This window comes from Anastrepha ludens, chromosome 2 (genome assembly GCF_028408465.1).
Source record: "Anastrepha ludens isolate Willacy chromosome 2, idAnaLude1.1, whole genome shotgun sequence".
NCBI classification, from domain to species: domain Eukaryota; kingdom Metazoa; phylum Arthropoda; class Insecta; order Diptera; family Tephritidae; genus Anastrepha; species Anastrepha ludens.
The window spans coordinates 51278109-51294595 of record NC_071498.1 but is presented as its reverse complement, the minus strand read 5'-3'; the positions used below and the strand labels follow the sequence as shown (position 1 = coordinate 51294595).

Below are 16487 nucleotides of genomic sequence, written 5' to 3'. Positions count from 1 at the left end.
TGTTTGTATGTGAACACCTGTCACTAATGGTAAAAATTCCTTAAACCATTCCTTGATTACATGCCAATCAAAGTATCGAAAAGATGATCGATAAATAATGCACTGCGCCATTTTGGTAAGCACATATGTCACTGGCATCAGACGTAGCGCAGAAGAAGACGAGACGGCACTGTAATACCGATACATAGGCAGTACCAAAACACTATGAACACCGCCTGAGTCTAGAAAAAAGTAGTAGCAACACAATTTCATGAAATCATAATGCAAATAAACATTCACACAGCGCCATAACAGTTGACTATAACACCAATTTAATGCTGAGGTTACATTATCACCCCGTTGCAGGGCGAAGAAAAAATTATGCAGCATAGCAGAATGGGCATTCGAAGGAACGCGCGAACGCGCGCAGAGCAACTGAAGCAAAGCCCAGCTGGCAAGCTACCAAAGCGAATGAGCACAAGCTGGGTACGCTGCGACAAGGCAGCCAAAGCTGGCGGTTATGTAGACTACAACCAACACAGATACACAGATACATCGATACATGCAAGTGGTGCATTTGAGCCGGGTCAGACTGGGTCGCTTCACCGACAGTCAGTCAGTCAGTTAGATAGTTAGCTAGTCAGCCAATCGCTCACTCACTCAAACATGCAGACAACCAGTCAGTCAAGCCGTTAGAATGGCGTGCATGCAGGCATGTGATAAGGTTCGTTAGTGCAACAGCGGCCAACACAAAGAGTGTCAGTCGCACAGCTGAGCGGCAACGAGACACAACCCGGGCGAGTGAAGGATAATAAAGATAAATGAAAAGAAAATAAAATAAAAATCGATTGAGTAATCGGCTAAAAAGTACCAACATACTTTAGTACAATTGTATGTATAACGCAGTTATTGTGCGGCATGACAGTATCCGGGATATACTTACGAATACGAAAATAGCCGGCATTATGGTAAGAAAGCGAAACGAAAGCACCAAAACCAAACGAAACCAAACCAAAAATGTAGTTGTACCCAAGCATGAATCACCAAAGCCGCCACTGATGCACAACAACCTTTCCGCATGGAGTAGAAATGGAACAAGGCAGGCGGGAAGAAAGACATGCCCACAACGTACAACGATACCCGAGCGCCCGAGTACGGAGATTCCTTAGAATCGTTAAGTAATAAAATCACTTGAACTGATGTAATGCCAAGGAGCAAACGAAGCGGGTACTTCGTATTCGTTGATTTTGACTTGTTTGTATTTTTCTATCACAAAAATAAAACTAAATATGCACAACAAAAACAATAACAAGAAGCCGGTTCGTGCACGGCTTTCCCGTCAATACAACGTGGTTGGTTGGTCGAGGACAGTGTTCATCGAGGGCTTTCCAATGAGTCCTACACATACCTACAGACATACTTATGTGTGTGGTGCGCCAACAATGTGCTCTCCTGCGCACGCTTTCCCTATCTATATTACACTTGCTCGCTTTCTCTCTCTCTATATATCACTCTCATTCTCTTTCGACTTGCCTTCCATTAAGGTATTCATACATTTCGCTGCTTCGCTGTGGGTGTAGTGCACGTAAATGTAGTGCTGCCACTCGCCGCCGTGTATGAATAAAAGCCACCACTATTACGATTTGGTACACTTGACGGCTTTGGTTTGGATGTTTCTCAATCGAACCTCACTTCAACCATATGGTATCGATTTTTCGTTCATGCCGCATTTCTTGCAATCCAGTTTTTAGGCTTTTGTATTTTCTGTTGTTTCTTCAACTTTATTTCTTGCTTCTTACACACTCATTTGCACTTTTTTCACCCATAATTTTTACCCTTATTTATATCTTCAGTTTTCTTGCAACTCACTTAACCGCATTGGCATATATCACTTAACTCGACCTGTTAGGATAAATTACGACAAGTGCATAAATTGAGGGTGTTGGTGTTGGATAGAATTACCAAAAAAAAAAAAAAAACACATAAAAAAGACAAAAACACACATAATAATTTCAGGCCTCTCATTTCATATGATTAATGAATTGCTTTGAATTTTTTTTTCATTAAATATTTACGGCCGCTCTACTAAGAGGATTAGAATCATTGGAAGTGAAACCAAATACAACAAATGATGAACGAGCACACAATTCGGTCGAGGATATGAGAAGTTTTTTACTCGTACTAGGGTTGATATTTACATTTCTAGCATAGCAAACGAAAAATGGAAACCAATATCACTCATCAAAACACTCTGAGTGTGTTTGTGGGGAAATATGCCAAAACCTTTTCAGTGGAAACGTCAGAAATAATACGTCTGATAACGCTAGAAGCGGCTAAGGTTATAGACTCATTACTTCTACCGAACAAAATTCGAATTTTGCGAACTTTTTCAATAATTTTAATGCGTTGTTCCATCGTATAAAATTCTATATCTGTCTACTTAACAAATGACAAAGAGAACATAGAAAAAATTTTAGTCTGGGAGTCACTACTGACATGCAGGCGTCACTTTTGAAAGGCCCGCTATAAATAGGAATAGTATTAAAAAAAATCACTTTAGATGAAGAAAAATTTGAGTTTAAAAGGTCAGCACAAATTATTATTATTATTTTTTTTTTTTTTTTAAATTTAGTCAACGGAATAAAACAAATACGATATGAGCTATTTTGGACTAGTTTTGGAAGATAGGTTTGAGGAAGACTTTAATAACTCAGCCAAATGTGCTAAGGTGTGCTTGGAATGTTATTTTCCCACCCATTCCATTTCTTAGAAAATTTAAAATTCACCCATTCACATTCCCACGTGGAGCACTGACTACTAGTCGGTACGGCCACCTCAAGCGCTCCTGTCATGGCTCGCAAAAACATTTATATTTATTTTTCGCAGAAAAGTCACATAGAAAATCATTACTTTTGATATTAAATCAAATTTACTAACTAAACAAGAAACTTCTGTCATTTAACTCTCTCTTTGGCACTGATTTTGGCAGTCGAACTACAGATTCTGACCCTTCCCGCACACTGTTTGTATGGCAGAGAATGCGACATTTGGCTTTTTCTTGCCCACAAATACGTCGTTAATAAAAAAATGTATGAAGGTGTAAAAAATTTCATTCATATAACTCAATTGAAAATATAAAAGGTGGCCAGATAGCAATAACAGTTTTCCCCACTGCTATGTTTCAACAGCTGGCAAAGTCATCAGTGGCATTCAACTACCAAAGTACGCGGTAGTGTTTACCATTTCATCCTGAATCATTTCACTACCGCCGTGTAGAAATTATAAAACAAAACTACCGAAGTAACGGCTGAATTATAAATCTTCAAGGGGAACTTCGTCGAGAAATCATTCGTCTTCATGGCAGCACTATGCACGCAATTCGTTCAAATGTTTGGATATTAAGGCATCAACCAAGTAGAGATTGAAATGAAATGAAGAAAACTAAAATGTCTGACATTCCTGTGTAAACTTTGATCTTAGTATAGTCGAATTTGATGGCCGCCTGGTGACGTAGCTACTTTTTTACAGCTGGAACTTCTGTCTGACAAACACTGCAGTAGTCTGGTATTCGAACGGATAGTTCAAGCCTTCGAAAATACTCCGTACACAACCTTATCATCTAACTTGGAACTATCCGTATAGAAATGTAATTCCCCCTACTCCATGACCTTGGGAAGAGTCTGTCGAGAGTGAGTCTAGGAATATAGTGTTGTTTATGACTATTCAGAATATGCAAAATAGAGGCGTGGCCAAACCGCTGGCCTTTCCACAGCGCCATACTTTTAAGTCTAAGCAGCGAGGCGGCCACGAGTTTTCCTACGAGATTCAGTGCAGGCAAGTTGATTAGCACTTTCAGCACTTTGCTTGCGGAAGCTTATTAAGTATGGTTCTTACTCATGATTTTAGCGTAACTCGCCTTTTGAGCAGATAGCGACTATATGAGTATTCCATATATTACGATTGTCCCAACTACAGAAGTATAGAACCAATGTGTAGCACGAGGTGTTAACCCCCATTTAATACCGACTGATTTTGTGCAAGCGTATAATGCAACGTTGATCTGCTTTACTATTTCCTATAAGTCCAAAATACTTGACATTCTCCCTCAAAAGAGAACACCTCTTTTTGTGTGTTTGGCCGAGCTCGTCTTGATGTTGTTCCACAAATGGAGGGACCTACAGTTTCAAGTTGACTCCGAACGGCAGATATACATTTTTTTGTTTTTATGAGGAGCTTTTTCATGACAGAAATTCACTTGAAGGTTTGTCATTGCCTGCTGAGGGGCGAGCACTGTTATAAAAAAAATTTTTTTCTTCATTTTGGTCTTTCGGCGAGACTCCAACCTATGTTCTCTCTGAATTCCGAATGGTAGTCACGCACCGACCCATTTGGCAACGGCGGCCGCCGTTAGGTGTCAATTTTTTTTAAGCACAGGACAGTAGGAGATCTTCAACATGCTGTTCATCAACGACCAAAACGTTCCAATGAATTTGTTGAAGCAGTGAGGGAGAGCGTTGTCCAGGAGCCAACAGTGTCGTATCGTCGTCGCGCTCAGCATTTTGGCGTCAGTGAAACCTCAATGCGGCGCATTTTAAAGGATGATTTCAATTTGTTTCCGTATAAAGTGCAATTGACACAAAGAATATTGTCGACAGACCATTCACGTCGCTTGGAATGCGGCCAAGCAGTCCCTCGAATGGTTGACACTGAACCCAATTTTTGGAAGCGAATTCGAATTACTGACGAGGCACATTTTAACCTCTCTGCCAGCGTGAATATACAAACTTGCCGCATTTGGGTAACTGATAATCCACACGAGATCCATGAAACGCCATTGCATGACCGGAAAGTAACTGTTTGAGCCGGCATTTGCGCCAAAACCATCATTGGGCCATATTTTGAATTGAATTTCTGCAACGAAAATTCACGGGACGTCTAGTGTCAAAAAGAGGCGACATCGACTGGTCCCCCAGATCACCTGACTTAACCCCCTCGGACTGAAAAGTAAGGTTTACGCCAAAAAGCTTCATTTATACAAATCAGTTGTTTTTTTTTTCAAGTTATTCAATGTTTTCATGCCGACATAAAATATGTCGCACCCTGTATGAGTCCTAATTACTAGGTATTCTCCCACAAAGGAATATTCGCACTCTTAAACTTTTAAAACTTATCGGGGAGATTATATGAAGCCTTTTTCTTGTCTACACTAATAAATCTACTACTTCGGACGAGCTCGAGTCAAACATTCTCGACGCCACTGCCGAAATAACGGCGGACATAATGAACAGTCAACAAAAATTGGACTGATCAATGATTAATGGTATGATTATACAGGCTGGGCCATATAGCGTTTGCTTTTTGAACCACCTATTTTTTTGAGAATGGTAACACAAATGACATGTCAAATGTGTTCATAATTTACTTAAAGGTTTGACATTTACGAAATGGGACGCTATACGCTTGAACAAAATTGGGAAATATTGAAAACCTATTTCCAAAGTGGTGAGTCTTCTTCTTCTTCCGCGGTTTCAGTAAATGGCGAGCGTTACCGTGACATGATCAACGAGTTTTTGTTTCCAAAAATTGAAGAGGATGACACGGACGACATTTGGTTTCAACAGGACGGTGCAACTTGAGAAACTGCCAAAGTTACACTCGAACTTTTGGCTACCGTTTTTGAAAACCGAATAATCAGCCGAAATTCCGATATCAATTGGCCGCCTCGGAGCTGTGATTTAAGCCCGTTGGACTATTTTTTGTGGGGAGCCGATAAGGACAAATGCTATGCGAACCATCCAGAGACGATTGATGCTTTAAAACACGAAATCGAAGTTGCCATTCTTGAAATTGGAGCCCAAACAATCCAAAATGTGCCTAAAAATTGGGTTGATCGAATGGCCTAATGTAAAGACAGTAGTGGCAGTCATTTGAACGATATTATTTTTTATTAAATGACAATGATCAATCTTCAAAATAAAAAAAAAAATTTGAAAAAATATTGATTAGTTTTTTTTATACGCGATCCAAAAAGCAAATTTTACATGGCCCACCCTATAGAATGAATTTAACTCCTAACTAATTTTATATATCACACCGTAGTTTTTTTATTTAAATAATTTTGTCTATCATTTTTGCCTGGTCACCCATTATATTAATTACAGATTTAAATCAAAAGAGACTTTCCCGGACACATTTGGGAGGGTTAATATATATTAACATATTTACACCCTTACATATATCGATACATACTTAGGCATAATGATATTATATTTAGATACATATAAAATGATTGAGAAACGATATTTACGTACTGTTCCACTCACCTTGTCGACCGGCATTGATGGGCACGCTCTACACAAATTCCAAAATGATCCGATCATAAGGAAGGTTTTTACTTTTCAACACAAAAACTTATTAAAACCAAATAACCAGACACTGATTTAGTTCTGTTAATCGAAACGATGGCGACACGTAACACAAACAACAAATGCTTGCAATAGACACTGCGTACGTTGTGACGTCGTTGTTGCTGTGAATATACGTATGTATGTATCTATTGATGTAGATTTACGGCTATTGCGGGAGAGGATAGTCTCTCTTTGGGATGTGTGGGTACGATGGCGCCGCCGGTTGTGGATGCGACAAATATGGCGCCGAATGCTTTAATGCGTCTTCAAATTCGCACAAACTACATACAAAAGACGGCGATTAGACCATTTGCATGTATGTATGAATGTTTGTATATGTGTGTATGCGTATGTAAATAGGCGCGTTTATTTATTATTGTTATTATTATTTCCTTACTTTTTTCAAATTTTCTATTCTATCAGCGACTTGCGAATGTCTTCCTTGAGTTGCGTATGGACTTCAAAGTGTTTCTTGGATTTGCGTAGTTGGCCTATTGGGCGTTAGAAGAGCGCAAATGACATATGTAGGTAGGTATATGATTGGTTACACAAAACCAAAGAAAAATGTGCGTAATTCTTTTAATTTTTTGATTTTTTTTGTTTAGTCTCTTCTCACCAAATCGAATTGTGTGGCAGTTATAGAAACACGAATATGGTACTCGGTAGTTTAACAACCAACAGCAACAAAATTTCCGGGAATCAAAATGTGGGCACTCGAGGTGGAGCAACAACAACTCGTATAGCGTTAATGTGTGGGTGTTGTATTTTGCCTTCGATAAATATGTTTAACACTGTGTACATATGTATGTATAGGTTAGTGTATACAAATGTCTACTTGACTGTATGTATGTATGTATTTGACTATGTGTGTGTTACTGTGTGTATGTAAGAGTGTGGTTAGAATCGAGTTTTCTTCGGGGAGGTGAAAATGAAAGTGAAGGTAAAACTGTAAAAGCAATTTAATTATTTATTGCCAGCGCTTACAAACTATTATTTTCTCCATTCCTCACACATGCATACAAACATACATACATGAAATATATGAGCTACATACAATTATATACGTATGTGTGTACATATATTTCGTCGCTGATGAGCGCAATAAATTTGATTGCCTTTGGGTCTTCCAGCAGTGCAGTTGAATTTTTAATGCCATCAAAGTGTGTTTTTGGCATCAGCTTCAGAGCGAAGATGCCCTAAAAAAGTGAAGCATATGCGAGGGAGCGGTTAACTTGCTACTATTTTTACGCAAGTGAAATATAATATTGACATGTGAAAGAAGCAAGAATGTTTTAATTTAGTTATGTATAAAGAAAATTTAGTTGTATAGGAATCTTAAACCACACCTTCAGTTCTCTACATCTTGGAAAAAAGGCGCAAAATAGGGGCACATCAGTGATGGTAAATGTAGGGAAAATTCCCTACATGTAGGGATTTTTGTCGAAAAAGAATGAGAGATTTTTTTAAATTCTGTAAATGTAGGGAATTTTCAAAAAGGACAGAAAAAAATTAAAAATAGCGGGAAAAATTAAAAAAGTTCATTTCAAATTAAAAGCCGCACTAAGATTTCATGCCAGTGTTTTTTTCCTTATGGCAGCATACTTCTAAAACGTTAATACGGCAACATTGCCATTTTTTTCTTCGTTAACGCTAACGCGATTTTTTCTTCGCGCGAAAATTGTTAGTTGGCCCACGTTTTCTGGTGCTTTCCACTTTTGAAGTAAGTTTGCAATTATTTTAGTTTTAGTTTTTTTTATATTTAAAATTTATATATTTTATAGAAATGAGCTCCTCCTCTTCAAGTGACTCTTCGGAGGAACACCAGGAGAAAAATTGGCTTGAAGACGATAATTTTAGTGGCTGGTTGAAAGCTGTGGCTAACGATCCATTTAAATGAAAATGCGCTGAGTGCGACAACGTTTTGAACTGCGGTAATTCTGATGTGCAGAAGCACGCCGAAGCAAAAATGTATCAAAAAAATATCAAGACAATAAAAAAGACACCTAAAATAAACAGTTTTTTTAAGAAAAAGCCGAGTAAACCAAATGGTTCCAGAAATTTCGAAATAAAACTTAGCATGTCCCTCGCTGAGCATAACGTTGCCTGCAAGTGGTGGACCATTTAACCTCAATCTTAAAAGTAATCGAGCCGGATTCTGAAAAAATAGAAACTCTGTCTTATTTTAAACAGAACTGAATGTAATGAAAAGTCTAATTTTTATTTTTATTTTGCTGAATTTTTCTTTATATATGGGTTTATAATATAATAAATATGTGTATTTATATATATTTGTGAAATAAAATTTCTTATTAATGTGTTAAAACTTAAGCAAATAATTCAATTTTGACGTTGCAGGAGAAAAATATGTAGGGAATTTTGTAGGGAAAATTTTTTAAAGCGTAGGGAAAAGTAGGGAATTTTTTTGGGTTGTGTAGGGATTTTTCAAAAAATCATTTACCATCACTGGGGCACATGTTCGCTAATAACTGCGCACAGAATGCTCCGATTTGCCCCGCGTTTTTTGTGTGTTGTAGTTAATCTTTCCAGGAAGGCTCTTTTTCAAAAATATAATACAAAAGCTTATAGAAGAGGCGTATCTATAAGCCAAAATATGTTGAAAAATCAGAAATTTAATTTTCAAACTCGAATATATCAAAAATGGCTCAAGCGATTAGAGTATTTTTTTTTTTGCTATACAACTTTGAAATAATTGCTATCACTCTGCGGAAATTAAATTTATGATATACTCTTAGCATTTTGAGTACGAAAGAAAAATTTTTCAAAAAAATTTCTATTTACATACAATATAATTTCGCGGATTTATGACAATATCCAATGAGGCGTCACTTGGAGTGTTTCAGAGAAAGCTTCTACGTAAGATTTTGGGATCCTTTGCACGTTGGCAACGGCGAATATCACAGGCGATGGAAAGGTAACCTGTATGAGCTTTACGATAACATAGACATAGCGCAGCGAATAAAGATCCAGCGGCTACGTTGGCTGGGTCATGTCGTCCGAATGGATACATACGCTCCGGCTCTGAAAGTATTCGATGCAGTAACCGCTGGTGGCAGCAGAGAAAGAGTAAGACCTCCTCTGCGTTAGAAAGATCAGGTAGAGAAGGACTTGGCTTCACTTGATGTGTCCAACTGGCGCCGGTTAGCATGAGAAAAAAACGACCCGCGCGCTTTGTTAAACTCAGCCAAATCGCGTAAACGGTTATCGCGCCAGTGAAAACGAAGATATATAATTTCGTGCGCCATTATGATAGCTAAAGTCCTCTAAGCGATAAAAGCAAAGATGATGCTCTTATAACAATTTTTCTACACGAGCTCAACTTTGCTTTCGCCGTTTTTTGATAGACGTTTCCAGTAGTATGCTCTAGTCGAAATAAAGAGATCTAAAATCAATTTAGTATGGAAGAAAACATCTCGCTAGCTCACTTCAGGCCCGTGCGCAGACCCTCAGATTTAGGGGAGGCTCCAACTTTTGTTGCAGTCTGATATAACTTTGCTTGATAATAACTCATCAATGTTCTCATGCTTTTCTTGTATATAGTTTGTTTTCTCTGTACATCTAATCGATCTATGTCATTAGCTATTATCAGCTCCCGTGCGCACGGGCCTGACTCACTTATTCTAAAAGTCCTAACTGGAGCGATAGATTGTCCTGATATTGTAAGTAGGATACCTCTCAATACCACAACTAGGAACCTGCTATAATATACGAGTGTAATATGCTCGTAATACTCGTATTATTGGGTTGGGGAATAAGTTCATAGCGTTTTTATATTTTCTTGAATTTTACAACGATTTGTTTGCTGTTTATCAAAGGGTAAGTATACTTTCGATAGAACTCTTTCTGCTCTATAAAACCACTCTAGTATTTTGAGTTATTTAATTTGCATTGGTTTTGAAGCTTAGAAATGACATAACCAAGAGGTAAAAATCAATATTTTCGACACCTGCTCTTCTTTGGTCTTCATCGAGCACAAAAAGCTGCCGAAGCAGCCCGAAACATTTGCGACGTGTATGGAGAAGGTGTCATAGGCGAGTTTACAGCACGGAAATGGTTTGCAAAGTTCAAAATTTGGCGACTTCGACGTCGATGACACGTCCCGCAGTAGAAGGGCCTTCTGAATTCGAAAATCACCTTTAAGGGAGAACGGTCGCCAAACTAGTCGTGAATTGGCGGAAAAAAAAGAGCTGTGATCATAAAACGATTTTCAATCAGCTTCATTCAATGGGATTTTCCGAAAAATTGGGAGCTCGGGTACCTCACATGCTCAATGAAAAAAACAAAGAAAGTCGCCTTCAAAGTTCTTCTCAGCATTCCCGCTATCGAGCAACACGCGGTCATAAACAACGCTTTTTGAACCGAATTGTCATGGGAGATGAGAAATGGTGCCTATATATCAATATGAAGCAAAGAAAAAAGTGGGTGACTCCAGGAGATACGCCAAAGCCGGGAGGCAAGCCGGGAGGCAAGCCGGGTCTTTATTCAAAACAGATCGCGTTATGTGTTTGGTGAGATCAGAAAGGCATGGTGTACTGGGAATTGCTCGAAAATAATGCCACGACCAACAAGGAGCTCTATATTGCTCAGCCACACCGCGACAATGAGGAAATTCGACTGAAAAGACCTGGTCAAACCATACTCCTTCACGACACCGCCAGGCCCCATGTTGCACAAGTCGTCAAAGCCGCACTCTAAGAGATCGAATAGGAGGAAACATCCGCCGTATTCTCCGGACCTTGCACCCGATCGATTACCATCTTTTTTGCTGTCAAACCATATGAAAGGCGTTACCTGCGTTAACAAAAAGGCCCTTACAAACTGGCAAACCAGGCGATTTTGGCGGAACGACATCAACAAATTGATCGAGAGATGGGAAGAGGTTGTAAACAGCAACGACGAATATATAATTGATTAACTTAATGATATAATTATAGTTTTTAGTGTAAATAAAAAATAAAAAATATACTTAATAAGTCGCTCATCATGCATGTGCTATTGTATGGCGTAGAGGTCCGGACATAACGGTGGCCCCTGAAGTGCTTGAGAGAAAGATTCCAAGAAGAAATGTGGAATCAGCTGGGGGTAGCAGAGGAAAGCATTTGGAAAGATCAAATGGAGAAAAACTCGGCTTCAGTCGGTGAGTCCAACTGACGCCGATTAGCACGGAAAAGAAATAAAAGACGGGGCTTTTTAAAACTCGGCAAAAAATTGCTTAAAGTTAAGGAGGTTATGGCTCCAATCAAAAAGAAGATGAAGCTTGGAACATCCGCGAACATATCCTTAATAACGAGTTAGTGAATTTATTCTTCTTCATATATTACAGACAACTTAACTGATGAAATGTATAACTTTCACGGTCTTATCAAAGTCATAGATCATAGCCGGTAAGCATTTAAAATCTACAAAACAAAGTTTTGTGTAAGGTGTTCACTTTGCTATGTTTTGAAGCTTTTTTATGCAAACGAGTTGTGTACTGAGTCTCTGAAGAAGTACCTATATCGAATATTTATGACCCGACTAAATAATTATGAAATAAACTGTTTTGGTGCAATTTATGTAATGGGTAAGGGAAACGGTCGCCGTAACCGAATGGAGTTGTGCGTGACTACCATTCGGAATTCACAGAGTCGGCTTGAAACTGTAGGTCCCTCCATTTGTGGAACAACATTAGGAGGCACGCCACAAATTGGAGGAGGAGCTCGGAGAAACACCCAAAAATGGTGTACGCGCCAATTATATATATAATGGAGTGGCATTTCTCACGGTTTTCCAGGGTAGTGCTTGTGGTAAGTAATAATAGGCTCGTTCACAGTTATGCTGATGTCCATAACTATGTATTCTATGCCACTTTTGAACTAAATATTGGCCTACCGGAACTATGTAGAGTCGAGGCGAAAACAAAAGCGTTCAAGTGATACAAAGAATTTCAAATTGGCCATATGGTGACACCTAATTCGCTTCGGTCGTCCATCTACTTTTGGGACTGATGAAAATATTGGAAACGTTAGAGAGTTTATGCTTATAGGTTGACTATTAGCAGCCGATATTCAAAGAAAATGCATTGCAAGGATTAGCCATCCGAGTTGTAAGAGTAGCTTTGGCTGTTACATCATAAAAGTTTTGACTGAGACAGGGGCGAATGAAATGAGAAGAAAATATGTAAACGAGGTGAGTTGAATACAAGCAGTCGTTGTGCAAACGACAATGAAACCAAATAGAAAATGGTTGCTTTGATTTTTTGTACATGAACAACACCGTATCAGTTTTCAGCAAAATGTCATTCAGAAGATTCAGAAATCTTCACCTTCGCACATTTCAAGCGAAACGAAATTAACTGCTCAGTCGCTTAGTCTGCTCTCATGTGACCCTTTCCATTTACACTACTCAAGTTACCAGTCCACGGAAAACGTTTTGCGACGCCTGAGACTGAATGTGATTCCAAATCGGCCTATGAAAAATGTTTTGAAGCTTGGAAGAAGCGTTGGAGGGTACGGTTGGTTAGCAAGGAAATCACTTTGAACAAAATACAGTAAATATTAATGAATAATTCGTTTTACTGATAAATTTTAATAGCAATGCGTTATCATCCTCATGCCTTGCATAGGGCAGGGCATTCACAGAATAAGTGGCAGCTGGTTTGTCTTTTCACAAGTTGGCAGTACATATTGTAAGGGATACCCATTTTGACTGCCTGCTCTCCTCTGGACCAGAAGGCAATCAGCACTGCCATGAGTCTGCAGGCATCCCTGCATTTGGTGCCTTAATCCAAAAACAAAGTTTGTTAAGGTATCTCTTAACAGTATCGCATTATATGAAACCATGTTTTTACTCTCACTTAAGAAGGCATAGAAATAGAAAACTTTTAAGCCATTTTGCTCAAACTTATTTTTGTTTTTTTTTTTTTGACTATTGAAGTGAATGACCGCTGTGTATGCACAAGGTAGCACAAAATTAATTACCCCATCGGAAGATTTATAACTGTTACAAATGGCGTCGTACGTCAATCGTAGTTGACACTTGTGACTAGACAGCTGCAGTATAGAAACAGACAAGAAATGGAGTGCGTAAAGGACAAAATAAAGATTTCCATTACTACATTTTTTTTTTATTAAGTATACAAGTTATTCAAAAATTGATGACTGGATGATTGATTTTGTGCCACCTTGTATTAGAAACTATGTATCAGAATTAAAATAATACATTAATTTTAATTTTTTGCTTGCCAAATTTATCACAAAAATCAGCATAATTTATAAATGATACGACCACAGCAGTTTTGCTCATAATTAAAGAAATCTTGAAGGATAAAATTAAAAAAAAAAGTGAAAATTATAAATTTTTCAGGATTTAAATCGCTAAACGCCACTCAAAAATTTCTTTTGGCTGACCTAAAATTTTGTATATTTAAGTTTTTAGGCTATTCGCATTTTTATAGGTGGCGAAAGCGAGAATCGGAACAGTTTTCAAAATAAGGGCCACCCGAGTGTGCATATGTAAGTATTTGGTATCGGAATAAATTTTCTCTAAATAGTAAAGACTGAAAATCAGAACCTATTTTTAACTTTTTTTTTTAATTTAAATACTACTTTTATATTATTAATTTTTTATTTTCATAAGAATATGTATTAAATCAAACCTGCTTCTTCGCCGAAATGTATGCAAAACAAATATTAAAAAAACGCCTAACTATAATTCTATAACAGTATTAGCAGTGAGGGGCAATCTTTAATGAAATTTATACAACGGTTAAAAGTGCAATCCATTTCGGTACCAATTAACAATGCAGAAAGGACCAACTTGATGCAGTTCGACGCTCAACTAAACCCTCTGAGTGCCTTGGGTATGGCGCGCGGTAGTAATACCCGCCCAAGTCCAAGCTCTACCGCGACATTTCACATTAGTGCATTTTCAAAAACTAGTCGGCGTGAACTCCAAGCACTTACCTATGCTCCCCGTGGTGCGAGAATTAAGTGTCCGCTGAGAATTCGCAGCAAAATCTGCTACCAGCTGAGGGCAAAACTAAACAGTCCAAACTAAAACTGCCACGAACCTCCACAAGGATCATTTCAAAGATAGATAGGAACGGACTCCAAGGGCTTCTATTCCTCCTATTGAGGGTACAGTCAGACCTCAAAGCTTAATTTCCTAGCAGTTGGGGTCCAAGCTAAACAGGTCAACTTTACTCACCACGAAACCCTACAAAAATAGGCATTTCCAAAATCAGGTTTATACATACACCTACGACTCCTATTCTCCGTGGTACGGTTATATAGTACTCGCTCAGGCCGCACAGCTGAATATAATACCAGTTGAGATTAAAACTACACAGGCTAAACGATAACTGCCACGAAACTCTACAAGGATCATTTCACAGATTGATAGGAACGGACTCCAAGGGCTTCCATTCCTCCTATTGAGGGTACAGTCAGACCTCAAAGCTGAATTTGCTACCAGTTGAGGTCAAAACTAAATAGTTGTCATGATACTCTAAAAAAATAGGCACTTCCAAAAACATGTTTCGACGGACTCCAACGACTCCTATTCACCGAGCTTCGAGAATTGAGTGTCCGCTCAGATTTCGCAACTGAATCCGCTACCAATGGAGCTTGCATGGGAACTGTGAACTGATGGTCTTCTACATATCAACGATCTCTCTTAACCGACTATAGGCTGTTCGTCAAAATTCACCCAAAATTTTAACATTGCGACTTATAGAAAAAGCCGCACTAACATTTTACTCTCCCGCTAAGAAAATACTACAGTTTTATGCTCTCTCCGCATGGCTGATAGTTTTTATGAGCGACTTTTTCATTACAAAAATACGCCCTAAGGTTTGCCGTGAGGTGCCCATTATTTCGAAGTACTTTTTTGATGCTAAATGCCCGTAAGTCAATCAAAAACTTACTTGGTTAGGGCAACCGCCGTATATTTTTGAACCTTCCGTTAGTAAAATCATACACTTTTCACATGTTAGTATTGTATTTATACACGAGCGTATATACATATTGTACATATATACCATGCGTCTGCATGTATGCGCAACACTAATACAATGTATAGGAAAACAAGCATAAAACGAAAGCTTGAAAACCTTTACGTCCCTACTGCGACGCTGTTCTCTTTTCACAACTTGCTAGCGCACACAACGCGGAGGGAAACAGCGGTGACGGTGCAGAAGAAAACATTCAACTACCAAGTACTATATATGTACATGTGTACAACATGTAGTGACGGCAAAGTACGATTGTGTCGGCATGCATATACCACGTAAACACTTATACAAACTTTGTGTATTGGTATTGGTATTGGTAGTGGCGATAGCGATGGCGATGGTGATCTCACACGTTCGCTCGCCGCTGCTTGAAAATTTTCCTTGTGGTACACAAAAACGGTGCCATCAATGGCCCAGCCGTCTGTCTGCCTGCCAGCCTGCCTGCCTGTCCGCTTGTGTGCACGTTTCTGTGCGCCTTCCGGCCTAACAGCGGCTGCAGTCTTCGTGCACAAATCGATTTTTATCGTCTTCAAAATCTAATTTTTTCCACTCTGTGCTAATAAATAAAAAAAAAATTGTTAATATAATGTGGCATGAATGTGAAAATGCATATTTGCTTGGCTTTGTGGCAAAATCGATATGTCAAATGACGGACTGACTGATCGATCTACCAACTAGCTGACTAATTCACTGGCTATTTGATTATTTTGAGTTTAGTTGTTTGAATGGCTTAATTGTTGGCTGCTTGCCTGGCTGGCACCCAAATGTAGGCAATCAAATTTAACACACTTTCACACGCCTTGTGCATAGGTCACACACACTCACACACCGTAATTTTTCCTCAAACTTTCTCACAAATTTCAATCTTCGCACGCGTTTGATAAATCTTCAATTTATTTCACGTATCGAATATTTTTCAAACTATTAATGACATTTCATTAAGATTTTTCTGCGTATAGGCATTTCAATTAAAATTTTCTGCTTAGTCTCAATTTTTTTTCTTTCTTGCTTCTCTGCTTTTTGTTGTTGGATTTTCGCTTCGCAACGACGCGTCCGCTAATGCACAATTTAGAACACGACTCGACGACGGT

General features: G+C 38.6%; 1 long non-coding RNA gene across 3 annotated transcripts; it reads right to left on the bottom strand.

Moving 5' to 3' along the window:
- Positions 1 to 6188: 6188 nt before the first annotated feature.
- On the bottom strand, positions 6189 to 16487 carry LOC128870942 (uncharacterized). Of its 3 annotated transcripts, none has more exons than XR_008455633.1 (3): positions 16226 to 16487; positions 6784 to 7332; positions 6189 to 6667 (listed from the first exon to the last, which is right to left on the bottom strand). It is a non-coding gene; the product is annotated as an uncharacterized LOC128870942 (long non-coding RNA). The 3 variants fall into 3 exon arrangements; XR_008455639.1 differs by having other exon boundaries at positions 6784 to 7298; positions 16252 to 16487; XR_008455627.1 differs by having other exon boundaries at positions 6190 to 6667; positions 16252 to 16487.